Source organism: Rosa chinensis, chromosome 2 (genome assembly GCF_002994745.2).
Source record: "Rosa chinensis cultivar Old Blush chromosome 2, RchiOBHm-V2, whole genome shotgun sequence".
Lineage (NCBI taxonomy): Eukaryota > Viridiplantae > Streptophyta > Magnoliopsida > Rosales > Rosaceae > Rosa > Rosa chinensis.
The window spans coordinates 46,172,664-46,198,220 of record NC_037089.1 but is presented as its reverse complement, the minus strand read 5'-3'; the positions used below and the strand labels follow the sequence as shown (position 1 = coordinate 46,198,220).

Here is a 25,557-nt window from a genome sequence, read left to right as displayed (position 1 = left end):
AATAGTGACCTGCTCAGCAAGTAGCCTTTTTTTAAGAAAATTCTGAATTACATATTAACCATAAAAATTGAGATTTTCTCAGAAAACCCTAAATTGAAAGGGGACGTAAGAACTGCTGAACTGGTTCAAGTTTTTTTTTTTTTTTTGGCATAACTTTTAGAGCGCCTCTTCTCTGTTATGGGAACTCTCTCTCTCTCTCTCTCTCTCTCTCTCTCTCTCTCTCTCTCTCTCTCTCTCTCTCTCTCTCTCTCGGTGCTCTTGGGACAACGTCGTTCCTCCATCGGCGCCTCCACCTTTGCTACTCTCGGTGGTCTTTGCCTCTACAATCAAAGGCGGGTATTGGGGATATGCCGAAGACCTTCGCGGCGGAGATTGGGGATATGCCGGAGAGCTTCGCGGGGGTGATTATAGCAAAGGTATGTGGTCGTCTTCATTTTTGTTCATTGTTTGGATTGATTTCTATTTGGTACCCATGATCTTTACAGAAGTTTGAGTCTTTGGATTGATTTGGTGTGAAATTTAACTGTTTGATCCCAATTTGTATGTTATAGGTTGCTCATGAACTCAGAGAAAGACTCATTTTCCTATTCTAGAAGTACCAAAAAGGTAGATACTTTCTTGCCCATCTCTTAATTTCATTGATGAACTTTCTTGATCTTATATTTGTGGGTAATTTTTTACGATTGAGAACTCAATTGGCCTTTATTTTTTTCACTAATCAAACATGAGGTGTCTGATTCATATTTCTCATCCGGCTCACATGATGAATGTGTATGAGACTTGTGTTGTAGTGTTGTTCTGCCATTATGCTTGTCATTATGTTTTGCATCTCAATAATCATCTCTAGCTAAGCATGTGACTTTTGTGTAGAGGTATGTATTAAGCTTCTTCTTAACAACCAGGTATGACGAAAAGACTCGCATGGTTATCAGTCCTTGCTTTGATGTTAACTCACCATTGTATTAGAAACTTAAATTTCTTTATGAAATTCTTTATGGAAATTTGTTTCAGTATGGATTTCTCATTTTTACTGATTCTTCTGGAAGTTCTCTATAATTAGGAAGCTAAAGTTACAGTAGCTTTTAAGTCCCAAATCGAGAAGCTATAGAAAGAGAGAGATGAGTTTCAGAAGATTGTCATTGGGAATCAAGTTGGACGTTTGGGTTTAATGTAGACTTGTGTTGTTGTGCTACTATTTGAAACTGGACTAATGCTGACAAGTATTAGTGATATGTTGATGTTGTTCAAAACAAGTTAAGACTCAACAGATGCATGATTTTAAGAAAAAAGAAAAGCATTGACCAAAAAAAAAAGAAAAAAAAAAGGAGTATATAAAGCTACAGGTACTTTATATTCTAAATCTATTCTCTACTATGATGACAACATTTGGGTATTTATCTTTCATTACCAGCAACATTTATCTTTCCTACACACAGAGAAAAGGTGTAGGACTAAAAGCTTAAATCTTAAGTTTCATATGCTGCTCTTTATATTTTGTTATTTGTTTCAGTGACAACCCATCACATCTAATAGAAAATGAAGAACTCACTATCACAGATGAGGCCTCAACAACATATGAACCTGTGAGCCCCAGAAAATTTTGTCTAATTTTTGAAGGTAAATTTTTCGCCAATAAGATTTTTGCACAAGGTCACTCAAGTGAAGGAGTTTAGTTTGAAGATTTATTTGGTGACGAGATTCTTTAAGTTTGGGCCAATGTTCTTTTATTTGGGCCTAAATTGTTACTAGAATTTATCGAGACAAATTGTCAAAGTAAATTGGAATAGGATACGAATTGGGTTGTAGCGAATTTGAATATTGAGTCTGTTAGAGAAATCGTTGGTGAAAAACGAATAAAAGTTACGAGCCCGAAAACCCGAAAGCGATCAGCAGGGAGTATTACGTAATTTGACGTGAGGGCAAATTCGACATTTCTCACGCGCTAGTATAAATAGAAACTTGGAAACCCTAAAATCCCATTCTCTTCCTCTCTCCCTCTCGGCCGCATCTAGGGATGGCAATGGGGCGGGTTGGGGATGAGGATCACAATACCATCCCCATCCCCGGGGTCATTTTCTACCCCTATCCCCGCCCCAATCCCCAATAAAAATATGTTGGGGATTCCCCGTCCCCATCCCCATTGGGGACTAAGCCTCCAAACCCGCCCCAAATCCCCAATAAGAATTTAATAAATAAAATAATTTTTTCTCATATTGTTTTTTTTTAAATCAAAATCTACAACAAATAAATTGAAAATATGATTAAATTCATAAATCATAATGTGAGTGCAAAAGCCAAAACACCATTAAAGTAAAACTGTAGCTATTAAAGTAAAGTAGTAAATGTATATATTTGTGATTTATATTATAAAAAATAAATTAAAATATATATAAGTTAAATATATGTATATATTATTGTGGCGGGTTTGGGGATGGGGATCACAATACTATCTCCGCCCCATCCTCAATCTTAGATAGCGGGGATTGGGGATCCCCATCCTCATTCCCCATTTGTCCCCGAATTCTCCCCCATTAGGGGCGGGTATCCAATGGAGCTCCGCCCCGCTGGGGATTTTTGCCATCCCTAGCCGCATCCTCTCTTTCTCTCCAGACCCTCTCGTTCCCCCTCTCTTCTTCTTCCCTCTGTAAGCGCCGGAAGCCATCATCTCCGGTCACCACCTCTTGAAACCGCCACCACCAATTGATCCAGCACCCAAAACCAACCAAACCAGAGCCTCACCGACGACATGCACTGCCTCTGGCGTCCACCCGCGACCACCAAAGCTGCTACCTCCCAACCTCCATCAAATTCCGGCCATCACCTCTCGTCACTGCTACCCCCAATCGAACCACAATCCAAATCTGACCAAAACCCAAGAGAAATTACAACCATGCATCAGCCTCAACCTCCACACCCGATTTCCAAACCTGCGCAATCACTGTCCTTGGCTCCCGCTGCCACTGACGAGCTTGGGGCAAGCCGATTGTCAAAGCCCAGAAGCCTTTCCACTAACCCGAGCCAGTAAGTGCCATCACCGGAGCTCAAAGCTCTGGGTTTCAGCATTCTCCAATATCCAGCTCAAAGAAAGCTAAACCACCTTCAGAAATGGAATCAGTACCTCAAAAACCTCCAACCCTCAAAACCACAAAATCCGGTGCTGCCCCGAAAAGTCACACGCTTCGCACGCTCCGCCGTCCGCGGTTGGAAGTTTGAAACTTCGCTGCCCAAGACCGCCGGACTCTTAGACTGACTTAACTAGGTAATTTTGGACACCTCTCTTTGGTTGAGGCCTTTATTCTGTTATGACCAGAAGCCCTAATCTTGTGTTATTCGATCTGGGTTAATTTCAGTTGAAACTGGGGAAGTAAGAATTCAAGAACTCTCTTGTGGAACGAATTTGGTTAAGAGATGGATTGTTGATCTTATTGTATCTGCTAGGTGTCAAGATAATTGTTGGAGTTGGAATTGCAGCTGCGGTGACTCAACTCATAGCTTGGAAATGAAGAATGGTAAGGGCCCGGGTTCGGTGATCTTATTGCTGTTAATCGGAATATTGAGTTGTTGGTGTTATGGATATGTTGTTGAGTAGATTGGAATTGATAGGAAAATGGATTGAATTAAGTTAATTTAAGATAACAATGTTGGAAATGTCTTTTTGCCAAAGAGTTTATTTTGGTGGCAATTGAGAATTAAAACTCAATGTGTTGAGTGAAGTCAAGGAGATTAAGTAATCACAATTGTTTGAGAAATTGATTATGGAAATGTGGATTTTATTTGATTGAGTTAAATTAGTGTATTGGATTAAAGTTCGCGAAACAAATTAAAAAAATTGAATTACTCAAGTTGCCATATCCCGAAGCGAGTTTGAGAAACAAATTTTTTGGGAATGGTAATTATTTATTTGCTTAAGGTTAATGAGTAAGTAAAAAGAGTGAAACCAGTTTACCCAAATTACATAAAGACAAGAAGTATAATCTCCATACCCCGAATGAGCTTACTACGTTAAGTGAATTGTTAGGGAATGAAAATTGTGATTTGTTTTCCTTAAAGTAAAAAGGGTAAAGAAATAAAGGCCAAAGTGCTAAGCAGGATCACCATATCCCGAATGGTTCAAATGCATTATCATTTGGATTATTTGGGAATGGATAATAGATTTTAGGTTAAAGGATAATCCAATGGGCTTTAAGGAAATTAAGTAAATGTTTTGGTTGCTCGGTTAGTTGAGTTATAGTGACGTTAAGTTACTCATTGATTCGATTTTTATTATAAAGGACTCGAGCATGTGCACTGGGATTCGGACAAATGATCGAAAGTCGGGAACGAACCCGAATGTGGATGAGCACTCCAATTCCAGGTAGGGTGAGCTGTCCCTTCTTTGTTAGAGGCTTTTCAGTATATGTAGAATGATATACTAAGATAGTATGTTGCCTGCAGGAACGTTTTTTGTTGTTCATTAGTCAATGCCTCGTGATACATGTGTTTTCAGAACTGATAATTACTAATTGTGAAAACCGAGGCTAGACTTGCATGTTGAGATACTGTACCCTTGTATGTTTATACTTGTGACCTGAAAGTGAATGGGACCTAGACGCTTAGATTCCTAGGGATCCCACGGTGTCGATAACCGTGAACCTCCGGAGGGGGCCGTGCTCCTATGTTTGTCGAGGAAAGGTAAGTACAGACAGTGAACCAGTCATAGGAGAGTCAGGGCCAGGCAATTGACACTTTCGCTATCTGTAGTTTCAAGGACTACAGAGTAGTTGGCCGGTTCTCGAAGGATGACGAACCAGGTCGGTCACCGATTTGTTTGAGTTTAGCCGGCCGGTAAGTATCTCGGAGCTCCAAATTGTGTGAAGCATACTGCATATGCTTTATAAAAGAAATAAATGTTTGTGGTTGCCCATTTTTAAAGTATTTTCGATAAACGTGCACAATATTATGTAGTAAATATTTTCAAACATATTATCTTTCAAACCTAGCATGGTTGGGTCGGCCCCTACTGGGCATGCGAGGACGAAAACTCACCCCTACAACAGTGTGCAGGTTTTGAGCATGTGGTCGGGAAGTGTATAGGAGAGGCACATGGCCCGGCTTGGCGTATTCCTCTTTGTCTTTACTAAAGTACAGTTTTGGGTCCATTATCGGATTTCGAAGTAACTTATTTATTTACTTTCTTACTAATTTATTTATTTATTTATTTCCTACTCGCTCACAAAAACTTCGGGAGACCCGTAACCCTGGGGCGCGTCTCCCATGCTTGTAGTTACTTAGTGATTTGTTTTATTTTCCAAATTGGGCTCCGATTGCAAGCCCAAAACTCTTAGCCCATTTCAAATTCCTCTTTTGAAAATGTGTTGCTTGGTTGCTAGAAGGACTTGTCCAAGAAAGTGTTTTGTAAACCAACAGTTTGTACCCAAAAAGCCTTGCGATTTCGGGTTGATGAGTTATCGGGATGTTATTTGTGACATGTCGGTTTCTCATTGGCTCGGGGTCGAGGCGCTGTGGGACCCCTCTCTCGGGTCACCACAGAACCAACAGATGACATATCTGAAGAACTCATGTAGAATGATTCGTTCAAACTCAAAATGTAGAATATTTTGTAGAAAAATATTGAGAGTCCCAATGCTGGTATTGAGAGTCTATTGTACTTGGACCTTCATGTTATTGCACCTTTGATATTAATGTAATTTTGTATTCATCATCTATAGCCTCTGTTTTGAATGGTCAAATTACTAAGTTTCAAAGCAACCCAAATGAAAATCGCCAAAAGATAACAAAAGGATAAAATGATGGTTGTTTGCTAAGGCTGATATGCCTAATACTCAATAAGACATGGACAAGCATAAGAAGGGTTTAGACAGATCTTTTGCACCGAAACTGCAGTCACGATAGTAATCATGATAACTAATATGCTGCTCATTGTAAACAAAATGTACATTAACAAAATTTGGTTGACCATAACTATTGGTTCAAAATTTAAAACTTCTTCGTTTATAGAATACAATTATTACTCTGTTTCAACCAAATGTTTCAAGCTCTATTTTGTCGACGTTTTTTCTGCGGGCATGTCATTTTTGTGTGTCCATAGTTCTTGCACCAACTACACTGTCTATATTTTTTTTAATGCTTGTGGTCTTTTGGGTGCCTTTGGTCCTCACCTTGATTGGATTTTTTATAATATTACTGCAGTGCTCCGGAGTAACAATTTTTTCTTTCTCCTGCTTCCACAAGTCTGATAGTATGGGCTCTAGTTTGGCAGGTTATTTACCGTCTCATATAATGATTTGGCATAATACAACCGGATAAAAGTATGGCAAGATGTGGAAACATTACACAAAAAGTTGGACGAAGCTACTATCAAAATCATTTCTAGCATCAAATAATCCATAAATCACATAGAACACATAGACAAACTTTATTAGTAAATTGAAAATACTAAGTGAATTCAAAACTACTTCATTACAAAGACCACTGATTCAAGCACTACCTCTAAGTCCAACAGCTTTTCCTCCAATTTCACTTGCTGCATCAGAAGGTATGGAAGTAGGCTATGTTGCTATAGCAGTAATCATAGAGTTTTATTCACCTGAGTTGTAGATTTGAGAGGAGGATACTGCATCTCCTAAAGCTAATGAGTACCGTGGACTTGTCAAAACTCAAACTCAAACTCAAAACTGCATCTCCTAATACGATCAGAACATGTTAGAGTTTGAATTATTGTTCGTTTTATACACCCAAAACCCATATGAGAATCAAAGTCCAAAATCACACTGGACATGCAAAAGCTGTGAACTTGAGCAGCAGAAACATGAACAATTGCATATAGACAAAGTGGAATACCGGAGATAATTCTTATCTCTTCAGCTGAAAACAAGTCCTCAATTAAATCCATCTGCCAACACCTCTCCTCCCCATCGATCAAGTCCTCAATAAATCCATCTTCCATCATTGAAACCCCCAAATTCCAGTCCTCCTCCTCCTCCAGACTTGACATCTCCACATCGCTGACACAAGTCGAGCCTCTGGAAGAAAAAGAAGAAAAACTAGTAGTGAAGTAACCTTGAGACAAAACCATCCTTATGATGAGGAGAATGTGATGGTAAAGAGAAAAACCAGAAGGGAATATTGGTAAAGTAATGCGTCAGGGAGGGAACAAAACCCCAACGGATTGGACATTACTGGAATTGGAGTTTGAATTAGTCGGCTTCTGGCTCCGAGGATGACTAAGAGAGATTGAAAATTTTAGGGTTTGTGAATTCTGATTTAGGGGTTTTGGGGCTTCTTCGATTAGATTTCTGTAAATTCAAAGACAAGAGAAACTAAGGATGGAGAGAATTGCAGCGGGGAAGTGATAGAGGAGCGATGTTCAGGTAGCCATGGATCTGATACGCTAGAATTTCAACTATGGACCAAGGAGAAAGAAGGAAGAAGGACGCTGGAAGAGACAGGCAAATAGAGAACCCCAATCCTTAGTTCTATCTCTCTCAGAAAAAAAAAAAAATAATAAATAAATAAATTGAACAACCGTGTCTGATATTCCAACCCGACTTATTGTAAAACGTGGTAGTAAAGTTGTAATTAGTGTTAATATTTCACTATAACAAGTTTGAGAACCGTTTTACCAATAAAACAACGAATTGTGGTAAAAAGTGGTAATTTAGTTATAATAAGTGTTAATACTTCGTTATTACAAGTTTTCAGAACCACTTTACTAATAAAATAACGAGTGTGTTGCTATAATAGTAAAACTTTATATATTTAAGTAAATTTACGGTAAGTCCTTTATGGTGTAATAAAGTTGTCTATCTTGTAACTACTGTCCTATATGAGTTATTTACTTATTTAACGATGTTTTTTTCCTGATTTTACGACAATTGAGATCCAAAGTAGTAACTAAGGTTGTATTTATGGTAATTCTTTAATATTACAAGTTTGAGAAGCATTTGACCGATGAGACAACGAATTGTTGTAGAAGTAGTAATCAAGCTCTTATTTGTGGTAATTTTTTATATTACAAGTTTGAGACCCATTTTACTAATGTGACAACGAATTGTTGTCAAAGTGGTAAAACTTTATGTATATGTTGTAAATGAGGCACGAGTCCTTAATTGTGTATTAGAGTTCTATATTTTGTAATTTAATACTTTTCTAGTGTAAATCTCATCATCCATGAGATAATTACTTTTTGACAATGCATTTTACTATAAATTACAACAATTGAGGTATAACGTTGTAATTATGGTTGTTTTTATGATAATTACTTTAAATGTAATTCTATTTACAAAAAAAAACTATCATTTTACCACTACTACAACAAATGTTTCGTTTATATGGTAAATAATCATATTAGACCTAAAACTTTTCAAGTCCTTATTCTTGTAATCCAGTTGTTCTTTTTGTAACTAGAGTCCTTTCTTTTGTAAATTATATCATCGATGAGACATTTTACAACAAACAACCACATTGGATGTATTTAGTGATAATTATAGTTGTAATCAAAGTAATTACTACGTTTACGATCTTCATTACAAGTTTTTGAACGATTTACATATAAAACAATAAATGAGTACTTAGTGTGGTAATTTTTTTTTTTTAGTACACGTCAAATTATAAGTGGATAACCTGTTGACCTGTATAACAGGTTTCACTAACTAATTTAATTTAATATATATTTATTAAAAAGTTGATGTATGACAAACATCAACACACCTTAGACTTCCCCCAGTAGTCCATATGGGTATAAGCATATACTCCAATAATAATACATTTAGGGACTATAGCTCTCATACTCAAAACATTTGATTTGAGTCTTCACAATTAGAAGCATGTTCTAAAAGGGGAGTGAACAGATGTTCACATGTACTCATAAAGAGAAGGGACAAAGATCCTGACATAATTGGAGATCAAGAAATAAGAGGTTTTGATCTATTTGATTGTATAACAATCAGTGAAGGAATTTAAGTCCACATGTAATTGGATAAAGAAACATGTAGTTTCGATCTCATTATAAAGTGACAATTTTATATTAAATTATCATATAAGATAATAAGAGGAAATTAAATTGAAGTTGTCAAACTCATGAAAATACATACCTCGATTCTATTGAAAATATAATTGATATTGTTGATATCAATTGGTGAGTAACAAAATATTCCAAAATAGAGACATATTCATTTAGAGTCAGTAATTGAAACATGCATTAATATAACATTATAACAAAATAATCATAAATTTGTTGTAGTCTAGTTGGTTAGGATATTTGGTTCACATCCAAAAAAACTTGGGTTCAAGTCCCAGTGATGGAAAATAATTTTGTTATTTTTTTTCACAAATGACATAATCATATGAGGTAGATATGACAAAAATAATCATAAATAATAAATGTTCATTATGATCACATAAAATAAATAACTAGGGTAAGTATCGAATAATGATAATAGAATGAGTTACTTAACAATAATTACCGGAGAATGGTAATAAAATTGATAATAAAATTAGTTATTAATAACAATGACTACAAGATAATGGCAATTAAAAACGTTATCATGATAATTGTAACTCTTGCAACAAATTCGGTTATGAAAGAATTATAATAAAGGTAATTTAAACATAATAAATGTGACTAAACAGATAAAGATAAGAAAATGTAATTACTTGTAATCAGTGCTAGAACATAGGCTTAAAAATGATTAAACAAAATAAATAGAGACAAAAAAAAGCCTAAACATAGGCATAAAATGTATCGGTGTCAAGAAAACCGCCGCTGATCATGTAATCAATATGTTTTCCATTGTCCACAAAAAAAAAAATCAGAGACTTTGAGCTTGTTATCTTCGCTAACAGATTCTCCATATAATCACTACTACAAAAATTGCATCACACAACACGAATCACACAACGGAACAGAATTCATCTGTTGTGTGTTTAAGTAAACTCTATTGTACAACGATATTAGTAATGTTCTGTTGTGTGAATGTCAACAAAGTGATAACTTTTTTTCAGAACTACATTGCACGACGGAATTGAGCATTGTCCGTTGTCTGAGTCATAAAAAATTTTGCGGCAGATTTCCCTCCACTTTAGAGTCTTGATTGCCTCTTGAAACACTGAAATTTGGGGTACTAGGTACAACGGTATAACTATTTCTGTTGTGTGATTGAAAACTGTGCACTAAATTTTGAAGAAGTTTGCTTGAATGTCTTCCACTCGGTACACTTAGTGCAATATGTAGAAATTGCACAACAGATTTAAGCTATTCTGTTGTGTGAACTAAAAACATTGGCGGCAAGATTTTGAGCCCAAAGTAGTAGGCGGCATTGTTTCCCTCCATGTTTTAGCATCTAGTTTTAATGCGATACACTCCTACAACAGTTTGTTACGGAAACGTTGTGGGAGTGACTTGAGAATATATTGAGGGTTAATTGTGTCCCATAGACCGAGTCACATCTCGACCTAATTGCAAATTGGAAGACAAAACCTCTCGACCCTCTCTGTGACTCAGTCATCTTCTTCACCACTTTCTCTTCCCCTTCTTATCCAAAATGAAAATCTTGTGCCCTCCTCCTCACTGCTAATCCAAACCACTAATTCAATTCCTCAAGTTCCTTTCAATTTTTCGAAATCCATACCAAATCCGAGCGTCCTAACCTTCAGAAGCAGCAGCAGCGTGACGGAGGCACCGAGGCGGTTACCATAATTCCTAATTCTTCTTGCGTTGAGACAGGGGTTAAGTCTAGCCATCTGCGTTTCGACTTGTTCTGGGGAATCTCGAGCCTCTCATCATCACTGTCGAAGACCTCGATGTATAGCAACAGATTTATTCCGTGCCAATCGTCGTCCAGGCTCCACCAGTTTGGGCTGAACGACAAGGCGTTGCCGGTGAAATATAGTGGATTCAGAGAAGGCCAGTAGTCCTCTCCAGTCATTGTGTTTCTTCGCTCTCTCTCTCTCTCTAAATTTCCAAATTTGATTCTCACATTCTCTCTCAAAACCCTAACCCCCATTCTCTAGACCACAAGACTTCCGCTTCTCATTGCCGCTCGTCGTTGACCTGCCACGGCGTCGTTTTGGCTTCGTGTCGCATTATCGGTGTTTCTCGACGTTGTCGGTGATAGCCGGAAGGAAGAAGGAGGGAGAGTGGGAGTTTTGGCTTTATGGGACTTGTACGATGGCGTTTGTGATTGGTCTTTGTTTTGATCAACATTCTGGCGTTTTGGCTCCTTTATGGGACTTGTACGATGGCGTTGGTGATTGGTCTTTGTTTTGATCAACATGCTGGCGTTTTGGCTCGCCGGAGAAGAGCTATTGGGGTATCAGAGGCTCTGTGGGAAAAGAGGTTTGTTGAGTGAAACTGCGAAGGTAATTTCTGAACCTAATCCAAGTGATTTAGCTTTGTTTGGTGCTTATGGTAAATAGAGGTGTTCTGTATTTTGGGGCAACCAAACAGAGGGAACTAGTTACTCAGAAGAATTTTCTGCTTTGCATATAGATTGTTGTGTTGATTTTGTTGATTGTTGAGCAGAATTGTTTGTTCTTTTGTAAAATAAATGTTAGGAAAAAAAAATGAATTGAGCCTTGGGTTGTATAATCTGTAGCTGAAACTTCACCAATCTTTGGTTAAATTCAATGTTTTCTTCTTGGTGAAAAAGTGTTATTTTGGTATTGTTTATGTGCAATTATATGTAGAAGCGGAACAAGCATTTGGTATTTTACATATATCAGCACCTTGATTGGTTGTTACACTGGCACATTGAGTGAAGAGGCCTTCAAGGGGCTATGGGACTTTTCAAAGGAGGAGCTGGACTCGGAGTCAGAGAGTGAGGTGGTTGAGCCGACTAATGAAGATTTGAAATTGTATCTGGTAATGATAGGAAATTAGGAATCATAGGATTGATAGCTATTGATATTGACTGATGCTCAGATGGATAACTGGACAAGTTCATTTAGTTATGAACTTATGATTTATGAATTAATGAATTATGACCTTTTGTGGTTTTCTTTCTTTGTTTTGTTTTTCATTTCTAATGAGATGGACTGAACATTGGTTCCAACTAGTATTGTAGTTTTCTCTCTGTTGGGGCCTCATGATTATGACTTAATTTTGCAGATGCTTCAAGGCTTTCCAAAGAGCAAAACATGAGCATGAGGCATTAAAGAGGCAGCTTGAAACTTATTTCCAGGTACCTCTAGATTCTTCCTTTCTTTCTAGGCAACTGTATGCTGTGTTTGATTAATTAAATAACTCTTGGAGCTATTTTTCTTTCATATATTTGTAGTTGAGAAGACAAGCTGGAATGGCACAAAGGTCTTGAATGCCACATAGATTGGCGATTGCATGAGGTGCCCATATAATAGGGAGAAACTAGTTGAGAACTATGTATTTTGTCAATCTCGTGAACTCCTAGCTACGTAATATTTGTTTTACTATAGTAGGCACCCTATTCAAGTTTAGCTACTGCAATATGCAGATACTGAGTTTTGGTTAGCCATATATATAGAAGTAATATTGTTCGAAAAATCTACTTCCTAGATTTACCAATAATGCAATTTTTACTCTGTGAGATATACTGCAATATGCATATATTATGATATAAAGGCCTTTCTTCTTGGAATAAATAACCTTGCAGCTGTGTTGTTATCATTTAATTGCCCTTGTGTGTAGCATGTAATTCTTAACTTCCTGATCTAATGATAGCAAGGGAGGTCATGAGAGGTTGGATGTGATAGAACTTTGTACATACTAAACTTTCTAGTAGGGTACTGATCGCCTTGAAGGGTAGAGGAATCAGCTTACTGAATGCACACATTTTGATTGGTTTTTTGTGTACAACAACATTTCAAAAGAGGCCTGCTGTGAATGAATATTTTAAGTTCCATATCTGATTATTTGAAAAAGGTAAGAGGAAAAGAATAGAACAAGGTCGGAATGTTGTGGACTGCACTTAAAAAATTTTTTTTCCCTATTATTTTTATATGCTTTTCTTAGATACTCTACTTCCAGATAGAGGTGAGCATATGGACTCTTGGTTAATCTTGAAGATGACAGCTAAATGAAATAATTTGAATGAGTGGTTGTTGAAAATATGGATGCAATCATTAAACTAATCAAAAACTAATGTTCATACTGACAAGGCATACCGGACATGCATATCATGAGGTTGATTGTAATATTTTAGTGGTAGGATTTAAGTGTGCCACTGATATTAGGTTTTGTTACTTATTTTTCATTTGTGGTATTCTTTTTCTCGGTTTGAAGTAGTAAAGTTCCTCTGTTCTTGAAAACTGAAGAAAATAGTAGCAGAAGTTATGGATATCATTTGAACTTTAGTGATGATAAGTTTAAAAAAACTTTTATCAATTTTTGTTTTGTTATATCCTGTTTGCTCATTGCTCAAAGATTGGGGAGGCTACGTGCAGGAAAAAGGATGGAAACCTCGACGCACAATTATCTTATCCAGTTGGGATGCTGAAGAATATTTTCTGGTCTCCCTATCTCCTTCAATGTACAATGCTAACAAGATGTACTTTATTCTTCAGGGGAAATGAAAACCAGGTATATTTGAATACCCTTTGTCTGATTGTGATTTTCAATCTCTAGAATACATGGCTAACACAATATGGTTCGTTAAGAGTTTGCATTTTGGATCTGCACTTTGGGGTATTGCTTTTCTCAAGTTTGAATTTTGTTTTTCAAGTTCTATATTGTTTTTTTTTAATAAGTGAAATTTGGTGTGTGCAACTTAAGACTTATCTTCTAATGCAATGACTTTAATCCAACAAAAATCCCATGTTGTTAAGGTACACTAGAGTGTATTACTATACTGCACATTACAGCTTATGTATCTGTGATGCCCCAGAAATTCGTATTTATTTTCCGAGGAATTTCCGGAATCTAATTTATAATTGTTGGACTGTTTCGTGGCTCGTGGACGGAGCGGAAGTGTTTCGGACGAATTAATTATTTAAAAAGTATGGTTTTAGGGGGGTTGCTAAAGGTTGACTTTTTATTTGTTGGGATTCTCCGAAAATTTCCTTCACAATAGTTGTAGAGCGCGTCGATACGAGTTCGTGGACATGCGGAACGCGTAAATCGGAGTCTTTATGAGGAAGTTATGGCTATCAGAAGAAGTTTCCGTTTTAGTATATAAAGGGAAAATCAGATTTTTTTTCATTATTCCTCATTTCCTTTTCCGGAAACCATCCTCTCCCTTTCTTCTCTCTCGTCCGCGTCTTCAGAGTCGAAGTTTTTCGACTGACCCGACCCGAACCCGGCTTTCCGACCCGACTTTTCCTGCGAGCTCCGACCACCTCCGGCGACGAAACTTTCCAGACAGGATCGCCTCCGCCGTCTGGTCCCTCTGGTGTTCTCTATCGACGATTCTCCGTCTCTGTGGCAGTTAAAGACAGCACAGTTTGTGGATTTCGGACCCGGCCGGAAATCCTTATTCCGACGTCGGCAAGGCTTCAAGTTTTCTTGGTTGAGCTCAGAATAACCTCGCCGATCGATCCTTGGTGGTTGTTTGGATCGATTCACGTGAAACTTCGATCAACTCAGTTGGGATTACTGTTCACGGCTTGTGAGGTAGTTTTCGATCCCTTAGGCTTGTTTTCTGACTTCGATCCAGTTATGAAAGTTCACAAGCATGCTTAGATGAAGCTTTTTGATGTTGGGAGTTTTGTGAAATATTGAGTTTTGGCCGGCGGCGGTGCACCACCGTCTGTGGTGGCGTTCCGGCGGTGTTCCGGCCACTTAAGGAACTGTTTCTATTATTATATATGTCCTACTTGTTGATACGAGCGTTTCGATATATAATATGCAAATTTTGGAGTTCGTATGGAATTGTTATGATTTTTGCCGTTTCATATCGGTGAATTTATTTGATCCGTGAGGATTTGAGCGTCCGATCGACTTGTGGTTTGGTCACATTGATCATGGACGTATTCCGGAGACTTTGGGGGGTCTCGGATGTGGTTTTACCTTGATTGGCGCCACTGTGGGGATTTTAGTTCAAAAACAGGGGTTTCGAACTTAAATCAAATGTGAATCGTTACTAAGTTGGAACCGTATGTGATTAGGTACTTGACGAAGTATTTGGACGAGTTGTTGGTGATAGTTTTGGTTCGGTTCTGTATTGAAGACGCAGCAGGAGTTCGAGGTGAGTAATCTCACGAAGTTCATATCACGAACGGGTTCACCATACTGTTTTGAGAGTTATTTAGTTAACTGCAAACTATAGATGGTATTAGTGACTTTTCTGAGTAGATGACTATGTGTGTATATATATATATATTATGGGATGTATATATATACATATGTATTCATGTATTAGTTGTAGATTTGTGAAACAATATGCATGAACGATGCTTTTTATTGTTTTGGGTTGGGGCTTTTGGAAAACAATTGGTGGGAAATGGTATTTCAATTGTTTTGAAAAGTGTTTGAGGAATTGAGAGTCACAGGTTGTGATTTCTCCTTTTGAATTGATTTAATGTTTTGATCTGACGACCGGTGGTCTGAGGATTTGAGAGTCACAGGTTGTGATTTCTGCTTTTGGGTTGATTTAACGTTTTGATCTGAGGGTCAGGTTGACCTAAGGATGCGGGGTTGCAGGTTGCATCCTCATGGCAATAGTATATCGTAAGATTGAACCTTGGCCGGGTGACAGGTTACGATTCAGTTAGAGCTCTAGTCTGTCTGCCATCGTACTTTAGGGATCTAAGTAGGTTACTTAAGATTCCTGGGTACATGTTTTGTCCAGGTTGGACCGATTTGTTGTTTTATCCAGGTTGGATCGATTTATCATATTCTACTTGTTAGGTTAACAATGGGTATGATTTATTTGTGTTGATGCTTTGTCCAGGTTGGACCGATTTGTTGTTTTGTCCAGGTTGGACCGATTTGTTGTTTTATCCAAGTTGGATCGATTTATCATATTCTACTTGTTAGGTTAACAATGGGTATGATTTATTTGTGTTGATGCTTTGTCCAGGTTGGACCTAGTTGCTGTTTTGTCCAGGTTGGACCTATTTGTTGTTTTGTCCAGGTTGGACCTATTTGCTGTTTTGTCCAGGTTGGACCTTAAGACTCCTGGGTACATGTTTTGTCCAGGTTGGATCGATTTATCATAGTTGAATTGTTAGGTTAACGATTTATATGATTTTGTCACGGTGTGACTTTCGTTGTTTCTTTTGGGAAAAGAGTATTGTTTTTGGAAGCATGGTATGTTTTCCTTATTCGCGAGTTGAAAGGTTTTCCTCGTTTTTGGCGTGAGTTGAGCATGTGTGGTTTGAGTTACTCATACGGGCTTGCAAAAGCTTACCGGGTTTGTTGTGTGGCAACCCGGTACACCATTCCAACGGTGTAGGGGTTAATCCTGCAGGTTAGGATAATCGCGCTGAAGCTGAGGTAGCGCCTTCGCAGCTTTACGGTAGGAAGCCAATTTTGTGACTTTACCGTTATAAGGACTTCCGTTGTATAGTTACTCTGAGTAGCCTTTACGTTTTATTTTGTTGTTGACAATTTAAATTATAAGCTTGTGTAATATATAACTCTTTGGAGCGAGTGTATATTAACTTTGGGGGTTCAGGGCATCAATATGTGTGTAAGTTAAGGGAACAAGATTTCAGGTATTTCGTATTGATGACTGGACGTTCACGCATATATAATTATGGGGTTATATATATCGATTTTCATGTGTGAAAAATCAGGGGCGTGACAGTTTGGTATCAGAGCGTAAGGTACATATTTGGTGATAATCAGTACTATCCGAGTGATGGCCCGTCTGCAGCGGATCCCCATCTGATGCTCTTCAGTATTGATATAATCATTGGGTATGTAGGAGTGTTGGTTGTGGGTTAGAATGTAGAATCGTCAGAGTATTGGTTTGCTCTGTGAGTGAAGTTGTGAACTTTTGTGTAGGTTCCTTGAGTTTAGTCTTTTGAGGAATGGGAACCTCTGGATTGAACTCTGGTGAGATGATAAGGATTTTTTTTGGGAAAAACTGTATCCTTTCGTACGAGCTTAGTTATTAGATTGTTGGAGTCAAGTTGTTTGACTTATGCTTGCGTTTGGAGGTTTTGCAAGTATTGATCAAGTGTGTTTTGCTTCTTAGGTGATGGATTCACAGGGAGGCCGAGCTAGGGGTCGAGGTAGACCCAGAGGCAGGGGTAGAGCCCGAGGTAGGGGCAGGATTCCTCCCCCTGTTGAGGAGATATTCGAGGATGAGTTCGAGGCATCGAATGTTGAGCTTCCTGTTCCACCTGTTGTGGAGGTTGTGAATGTTGTGGATCCCACTCGTTTGTCGAAGTTGGCAAAGGAGATTTCGAGGTTGGGAGGAGTTCCATTCCAGGGAGGTACGGATCACATGTTGGCGGATCAATGGATCGAGAACATGAAGACCTACTTCGAGATGGTCGTCTGCGACGACATTGAGAAGAGGAAGATCTCGGCGTTTATGCTCCAAGGTGATGCACGAGTTTGGTGGAGCGGCACACAGAGAGTCATGATGTGTCCACCCTGACTTGGAATGAGTTTGTGGAACTGTTCAGGAAGAAGTACTTTCCGCCTTCTGTGAGGGAGCGATTGGAAAGGGAATTTGTCTCGTTAGTCCAAGGGACTAAGAGTGTGAGGGAGTATGAAGCTGAGTTTTCAAGGTTGTACCGCTTTGTGAGACAGATGGATGCTGAGAGCTTAGCTTCGAAGTTTCAGTGGGGAATGAATGCTTCGATCAGGCGCAATGTCGCTGTTTTGGAATTGAAGACAGTAGAGCTCATTTTCGCTAAGGCCATGACCATTGAGCAGGAGAACCTGATCTTCCAGGAGCAGGAGTCGGCTGAGAAGGACTCCCGAAGGAAGGGAAAGGCAATTGCTGAGTGCGATGGAGGGACTGATAATCAGGGAGGGTCCTGGAAAAGGCGGAGGACTCATTTTCAAGCGCCGGCTAGGGAGGCAGCTGCACCTGTAGGGGCTGCACCTGCAGGGCAGGTGGCACCCGTGATGTGTTTCAATTTTATGAGATGGGCCATACTTCTAGGTTTTGCACGAACCGAAGAACATTGTATGCTTTAGATGTGGCCAGGCAGGGCATTACTCCAGGGATTGCACCCAAGCACAAGGCAGGGGACAAGGGAATCAACAGAGGCAACTACCTCAGGGAAATGCGAGGGCGTTTGCTGTTGGTCAGCAGGGTGCTAGGGAAGGAGGTACCTTATCTATTTCTACTTGGGTTGTTAGATTGATGTGTGATAATTGTGTACTTCTTTCTGTGTGTTATGTTGGGTTTTTCCTGTTGTCTATAGTTAGACTTTTGAGTATGGCATGTAGCATGGTGTGATGCATCCTTCATTGTTGTGGTAGTAGGGGATCTATACCACTTTGGGTGTGATTACAATGACAGGTGATGATATATGTGGGGGTCAGGCGGTGCCGGACCTTAGCTTGATTTTGTGTTCCCAGGTTGGGTAGACACTTGTTAGGTTGTGAAACAAAGGCACGATTTGTGTTGAAATGAAGGTTTCATTTTCAATTCTTGTAATGTAAGGTTTACATTAACAATAATGTGATACAGATACTGCCGTGATGACAGGATTCTGGACTCTTGTGTGGTCTGTAATGTGGTGCTACAGCCACAGAGGCTTTGTTAGATAGTGTACAAGGATGAGATCCATGAAATGTTTGGGTTACCACCAAGTGGTGTGGTAAAGATTCCTAATGTCGTGATACTAGGTAGGGTACCTATATCCATTATTGAGCTAAGTATGTTGTATAGGGAGACAAGAACAGGATGTTGAGGAATGACAAATTGATGTGGGAATGATTTATACGTACTTTTGGGTTAGTGCGTGTAAATTTCGGGACGAAATTTCTTTAAGGGGGGTAGAATGTGAAGCCCCAGAAATTCGTATTTATTTTCCGAGGAATTTCCGGAATCTAATTTATGATTGTTGGACGGTTTCGTGGCTCGTGGACGGAGCGGAAGTGTTTCGGACGAATTAATTATTTAAAAAGTATGGTTTTAGGGGGGTTGCTAAAGGTTGACTTTTTATTTGTTTGGATTCTCCGAAAACTTCCTTCACGAAAGTTGTAGAGCGCGTCGATACGAGTTCGTGGACATGCGGAACGCGTAAATCGGAGTCTGTATGAGGAAGTTATGGCTATCGGAAGAAGTTTCCGTTTTAGTATATAAAGGGAAAATCAGATTTTTTTTCATTATTCCTCATTTCCTTTTCCGGAAACCATCCTCTCCCTTTCTTCTCTCTCGTCCGCGTCTTCAGAGTCGAAGTTTTTCGACTGACCCGACCCGAACCCGGCTTTCAGACCCGACTTTTCCGGCGAGCTCCGACCACCTCCGGCGACGAAACTTTCCAGACAGGATCGCCTCCGCCGTCTGGTCCCTCTGGTGTTCTCTATCGACGATTCTCCGTCTCTGTGGCAGTTAAAGACAGCACGGTTTGCGGATTTCGGACCAGGCCGGAAATCCTTATTCCGACGTCGGCAAGGCTTCAAGTTTTCTTGGTTGAGCTCAGAATAACCTCGCCGATCGATCCTTGGTGGTTGTTTGGATCGATTCACGTGAAACTTCGATCAACTCAGTTGGAATTACTGTTCACGGCTTGTGAGGTAGTTTTCGATCCCTTAGGCTTGTTTTCTGACTTCGATCCAGTTATGAAAGTTCACAAGCATGCTTAGATGAAGCTTTTTGATGTTGGGAGTTTTGTGAAATATTGAGTTTTGGCCGGCGGCGGTGCACCACCGTCTGTGGTGGCGTTCCGGCGGTGTTCCGGCCACTTAAGGAACTGTTTCTATTATTATATATGTCCTACTTGTTGATACGAGCGTTTCGATATATAATATGCAAATTTTGGAGTTCGTATGGAATTGTTATGATTTTTGCCGTTTCATATCGGTGAATTTATTTGATCCGTGAGGATTTGAGCGTCCGATCGACTTGTGGTTTGGTCACATTGATCATGGACGTATTCTGGAGACTTTGGGGGGTCTCGGATGTGGTTTTACCTCGATTGGCGCGACTGTGGGGATTTTAGTTCAAAAACAGGGGTTTCGAACTTAAATCAAATGTGAATCGTTACTAAGTGGTTGGAACCGTATGTGATTAGGTACTTGACGAAGTATTTGGACGAGTTGTTGGTGATAGTTTTGGTTCGGTTCTGTATTGAAGACGCAGCAGGAGTTCGAGGTGAGTAATCTCACGAAGTTCATATCACGAACGGGTTCACCATACTGTTTTGAGAGTTATTTAGTTAACTGCAAACTATAGATGGTATTAGTGACTTTTCTGAGTAGATGACTATGTGTGTATATATATATATATATTATGGGATGTATATATATACATACGTATTCATGTATTAGTTGTAGATTTGTGAAACAATATGCATGAACGATGCTTTTTATTGTTTTGGGTTGGGGCTTTTGGAAAACAATTGGTGGGAAATGGTATTTCAATTGTTTTGAAAAGTGTTTGAGGATTTGAGAGTCACAGTTGTGATTTCTCCTTTTGAATTGATTTAATGTTTTGATCTGACGACCGGTGGTCTGAGGATTTGAGAGTCACAGGTTGTGATTTCTGCTTTTGGGTTGATTTAACGTTTTGATCTGAGGGTCAGGTTGACCTAAGGATCCGGGGTTGCAGGTTGCATCCTCATGGCAATATTATATCGTAAGATTGAACCTTGGCCGGGTGACAGGTTACGATTCAGTTAGAGCTCTAGTCTGTCTGCCATCGTACTTTAGGGATCTAAGTAGGTTACTTAAGATTCCTGGGTACATGTTTTGTCCAGGTTGGACCGATTTGTTGTTTTATCCAGGTTGGATCGATTTATCATATTCTACTTGTTAGGTTAACAATGGGTATGATTTATTTGTGTTGATGCTTTGTCCAGGTTGGACCGATTTGTTATTTTGTCCAGGTTGGACCGATTTGTTGTTTTATCCAGGTTGGATCGATTTATCATATTCTACTTGTTAGGTTAACAATGGGTATGATTTATTTGTGTTGATGCTTTGTCCAGGTTGGACCTAGTTGCTGTTTTGTCCAGGTTGGACCTATTTGTTGTTTTGTCCAGGTTGGACCTATTTGCTGTTTTGTCCAGGTTGGACCTTAAGACTCCTGGGTACATGTTTTGTCCAGGTTGGATCGATTTATCATATTTGAATTGTTAGGTTAACGATTTATATGATTTTGTCACGGTGTGACTTTCGTTGTTTCTTTTGGGAAAAGAGTATTGTTTTTGGAAGCATGGTATGTTTTCCTTATTCGCGAGTTGAAAGGTTTTCCTCGTTTTTGGCGTGAGTTGAGCATGTGTGGTTTGAGTTACTCATACGGGCTTGCAAAAGCTTACCGGGTTTGTTGTGTGGCAACCCGGTACACCATTCCAACGGTGTAGGGGTTAATCCTGCAGGTTAGGATAATCGCGCTGAAGCTGAGGTAGCGCCTTCGCAGCTTTACGGTAGGAAGCCAATTTTGTGACTTTACCGTTATAAGGACTTCCGTTGTATAGTTACTCTGAGTAGCCTTTACGTTTTATTTTGTTGTTGACAATTTAAATTATAAGCTTGTGTAATATATAACTCTTTGGAGCGAGTGTATATTAACTTTGGGGGTTCAGGGCATCAATATGTGTGTAAGTTAAGGGAAAAAGATTTCAGGTATTTCGTATTGATGACTGGACGTTCACGCATATATAATTATGGGGTTATATATATCGATTTTCATTTGTGAAAAATCAGGGGCGTGACAGTATCTGTCCCTTCCAGTTTTTGTAGCTTCTCTTTCTTACCGTCTTACTTGAGAGCACAAATTTTCACTTTTATTCTTTCATGTCGTTGTCATAATTATCGGACAAGCTCTATTTGTTTGCAGTAATTCATTGTGAAAGCTGAGAAGGTTTCTTTGATTGGTTTAAAGGCGTCATGGATGATATTGCAATGTCACCACCATGTGAGTTTAAAAGTGCCTTCCTTTACAGGAACCGTCACTACTAATAATCCACTAATGAGATTTGATGATTGTTGCAGCAAGTAATAGAAATGCCCACCTACATGATAACCGCCTACAAAGAAGGAGATGCAGGATCTACACTTAATGCCATGTTACAGAAACTGCAACATGCTACGAATTGGGTCGATGTTGTCTTAGAAAGTCATGTATTCACTAACCAAAATTACCATTTATACAAAAAATTGTTGATGGGCTATTAACACTAATTGTAACCACATCTCATACTTATTGTAATTGTGACAGATAAGGACACATAATTGTTTTTGGACTTGGCTGCAGCACATGAATCATCTTGAATAGGTAAGCCCCTAATTCATGATGGATAGTGAAGCCTTCAAGCTACAAAGTTTTCTGCACTTCAAGCATAACAATATACAAATACCCTTATTTCTTAGCGTGATAGCAATTTAGCAAGTAAACATCGAGTTTTTTGAATAGAGCTAGAGGATAAATTATAATATTCAAGCTAAACGTTTCCCTTTGTGTGATATTACTTGCCTTCAGGTGACTTAATGTTAGTTTTGGTTGATGTTTATATATTGTCAACCTGTAATTCTATTTTTTTTATTCTTTTTGAATTTTTTTGATTGTATACAGTGCTAAAACCAGTAATACATCTTTATGATTTCCTTTTGTATCTCTACAGCTGCCTCTGCGTTCAAATATGACAATAGTTGGTGCAAATGCCCGTTTCTGTTGCTGGTAGTCACTATTAAAAGGTGAGCAATTTGGTGTTGGATGGAAAGTGTCCTTATATGTTTCTGAACTTCTTATCATTGAGAAATAGCACAAACAACCAAAGAAATTTATGGTCACTAACTACATGATAGCATGTAGTTTTTTGAGTATAAATCGATGTATTTTTGAGACGCTGTTAACATCTATATTAATGGTAATGTTAGCTCCTGATATGGAGTATAAATCGATGTATTTTTGAGAATCTGTTTTAACAGCAGTTGTTTTATATATTTGAACTAAATTTTCTATCTTTTAAAACTTGCACAATTTGTTCCAAAACCCGCAGCAACGCGCGGGCATGTATGCTAGTAGTGTACAAAAAGCAAGTTGTGAATATGCACACGTTAAAAACATGTATCTACTTGGTTGGAACTAGTTTTCTGAGTTTTCTTTTTTCGGTTTCTTCTTGTTGGGACAGGGAAGAATGAGTTTTTATTGGCTTGCAATGAATTATTTCATGCTAATCTTGCTTATAGAAAGTTCTGTGATTATTGTTAACGGGAGGAAATTTAGTGATAAAAGCTTTTAGGGAAGAAGAGAGTCCTCTGACGGTGATATATGTGCTTTAAGACATTTCTTCCTAGAATCATAACGAGTCTTATCCCTCTTATGCTTAATACAGTTATGTCAGAGATACAAAAATTAGAGTTCTCTATTCTATACGGTAGCCCACCTTGGATGCAGTACTTACTATGCATGTAATACCATACAAAAATTACAGTTCTTTATTCTATGTGACCAAATTAATAGTATTAACTTTCTTTCTGCAGGTTGAGGCTGAAGTGTGAAAGTTGGAGCAGTTCAAGTCAAGTAGGCTCAAATAGATCATTTTGAAAAAGAAGTTGGAACTAGATGAGAAGCTGTTGGATGCTCCACCCGACACACTAGGTGCTATTGCCTTAGCACTACACTATGCAAGTATGAGAGAACTTTAGTGGCAAATATTTTCCTCTCACGACGATTTATATTGTGCATTATTTTTGTGCAAATATTTCAGGTAAAGAACCGAAACCAATCAAACAACAGTCCATTACATTATGTTGTATGAATATGCATACATCGTTAATCACACAACAAATCAATTTTAATCACACAACGGTACTTATAAAATTTTGTCGTCTCATTAATATTCACACAACAGAACAAGTGAGTAACAGTTGTCCAATGTTAAATCACATAACGGTATAGAAACAATATGTTGTATGACTTATGAAGAATTCAACATTGAGCCTCACACATACAATAGTTACTTTATGATATCTGTTGTGTGAAGGAATAACCCACAACAGTTGTCATATTTTTCTGTTGTATAATAAGTTAACCAACAACAGTATATTATTACTTCCGTTGTCTGAGTGTCATTTTTCTGTTGTGTGAGAAGTTAACCAACAATAGTGTGTACTCACTTCGGTTGTCTGACCACTATCGAAACAGCGCCGCATCCAATTTCTGGCATTAGCATGTGCAGAATCGGTGCAACGGTTTTAACTGATGCGTTGTGTCTATGGAAAACACACAATGGTGTTTCACCGTTGTTGGAGTGTGCTCATCACACAACATCGAGATAGACGACAGACATGGTGCAAATCACACAACAGATTTCCAACGTTGTGTGATGCACTTTTTGTAGTAGTGAATTTTAATTGGGAGGTAATCATATGTATAGTGGAATTGAAAATCAGTGACTGATTTAAAGTTCTGAAGGCGCAAAATGTGTCCATTCATATCGTGCTCTAGATAGAACAATGGTTTTCTGGTGAGCAAATCGATCAGCCAATGCTTGCCAAATCTCAAGTGGATCTTTCACTGTAAGATAATCATCTTTTAGGATTTTATCAAGATGATAACGCAAGAAAATCATAGGTTTGGCGGGATCTTGCACAGATGACTTATTGTCAACTTTGATGGCATTTCCAAGGTTTTTAACCATAAGGTGAATTTCAGCATCAAATAGTTCTTGCCAGAAATTTTAAGAGGATCAAAGTCCAATTTTGTTAGATGCGTCAGATTTCTACAAAGAGAAAAGATGAGATATATTAGGATCCATAATTATTAGAACAGTATGTTCTATGAAAAATTCATATATGAAATAAAGGTTTCGTAGAGTTCATAAATATGAACAATGGATCCCATAGGGAACACACGAAAAAAACATTCGTGTGATGTTTATAGAACCATAGGTTCTAAGACTACTCAGTCAGAGGACTCGAGTCTTGAGCAATGGAACATGTAGTTCTCATTGTCGTATATGAAATATAAATTTTCAACAATTATATCATATAAAAGATACATAAAGAAAATTGATATTCATTTAGGAGAGAAAGAAGAAAAACTCATAGATCATTAGCCTTGGTCATAAGCAATTATGTTGCACCATAAGGCTTGCGGATCATCATGGAGTTCAAAGAAGAAGAAGAAAAATAAGAGCAAATGTGTGCTGATAACGTGTTATAAACTACAGAATAAGAGAGAGATAGAATAGAGAAACACAATGTAGGAGGAGGTAGAAGTGTATGTTTCATTCTCATTAGACCCCTTTATATAGGAGTAGGATTTACATCATAAGAACATAACTAATGAGTATTTACAGTAGACAACCACATATATATAATATTTAAAACATTATAAGAATTTTATTGAAGTGTGATGCATCTCTCATAGATAGTAGTGTCATTGTTACCAACTTTCCATGATATGATCTCATACATTAAAAGATGATAGTTTCGTGAAGATACACTGGTAGGAGGGGTTAGATCATGCCTGCTCGACCAAGATAAAAATTGAGAAATTTTAATTTTTT

The 25,557-nt window shown here is 38.3% G+C and overlaps 1 long non-coding RNA gene across 1 annotated transcript; it reads left to right on the top strand.

Annotated features, from left to right (window-relative positions):
* The first annotated feature begins 11,783 nt into the window (after nucleotides 1-11,783).
* On the top strand, nucleotides 11,784-12,431 carry LOC112185530. Its single transcript, XR_002930313.2, has 3 exons — nucleotides 11,784-11,860; nucleotides 12,107-12,179; nucleotides 12,276-12,431. It is a non-coding gene; the product is annotated as an uncharacterized LOC112185530 (long non-coding RNA).
* Nucleotides 12,432-25,557: the final 13,126 nt, after the last annotated feature.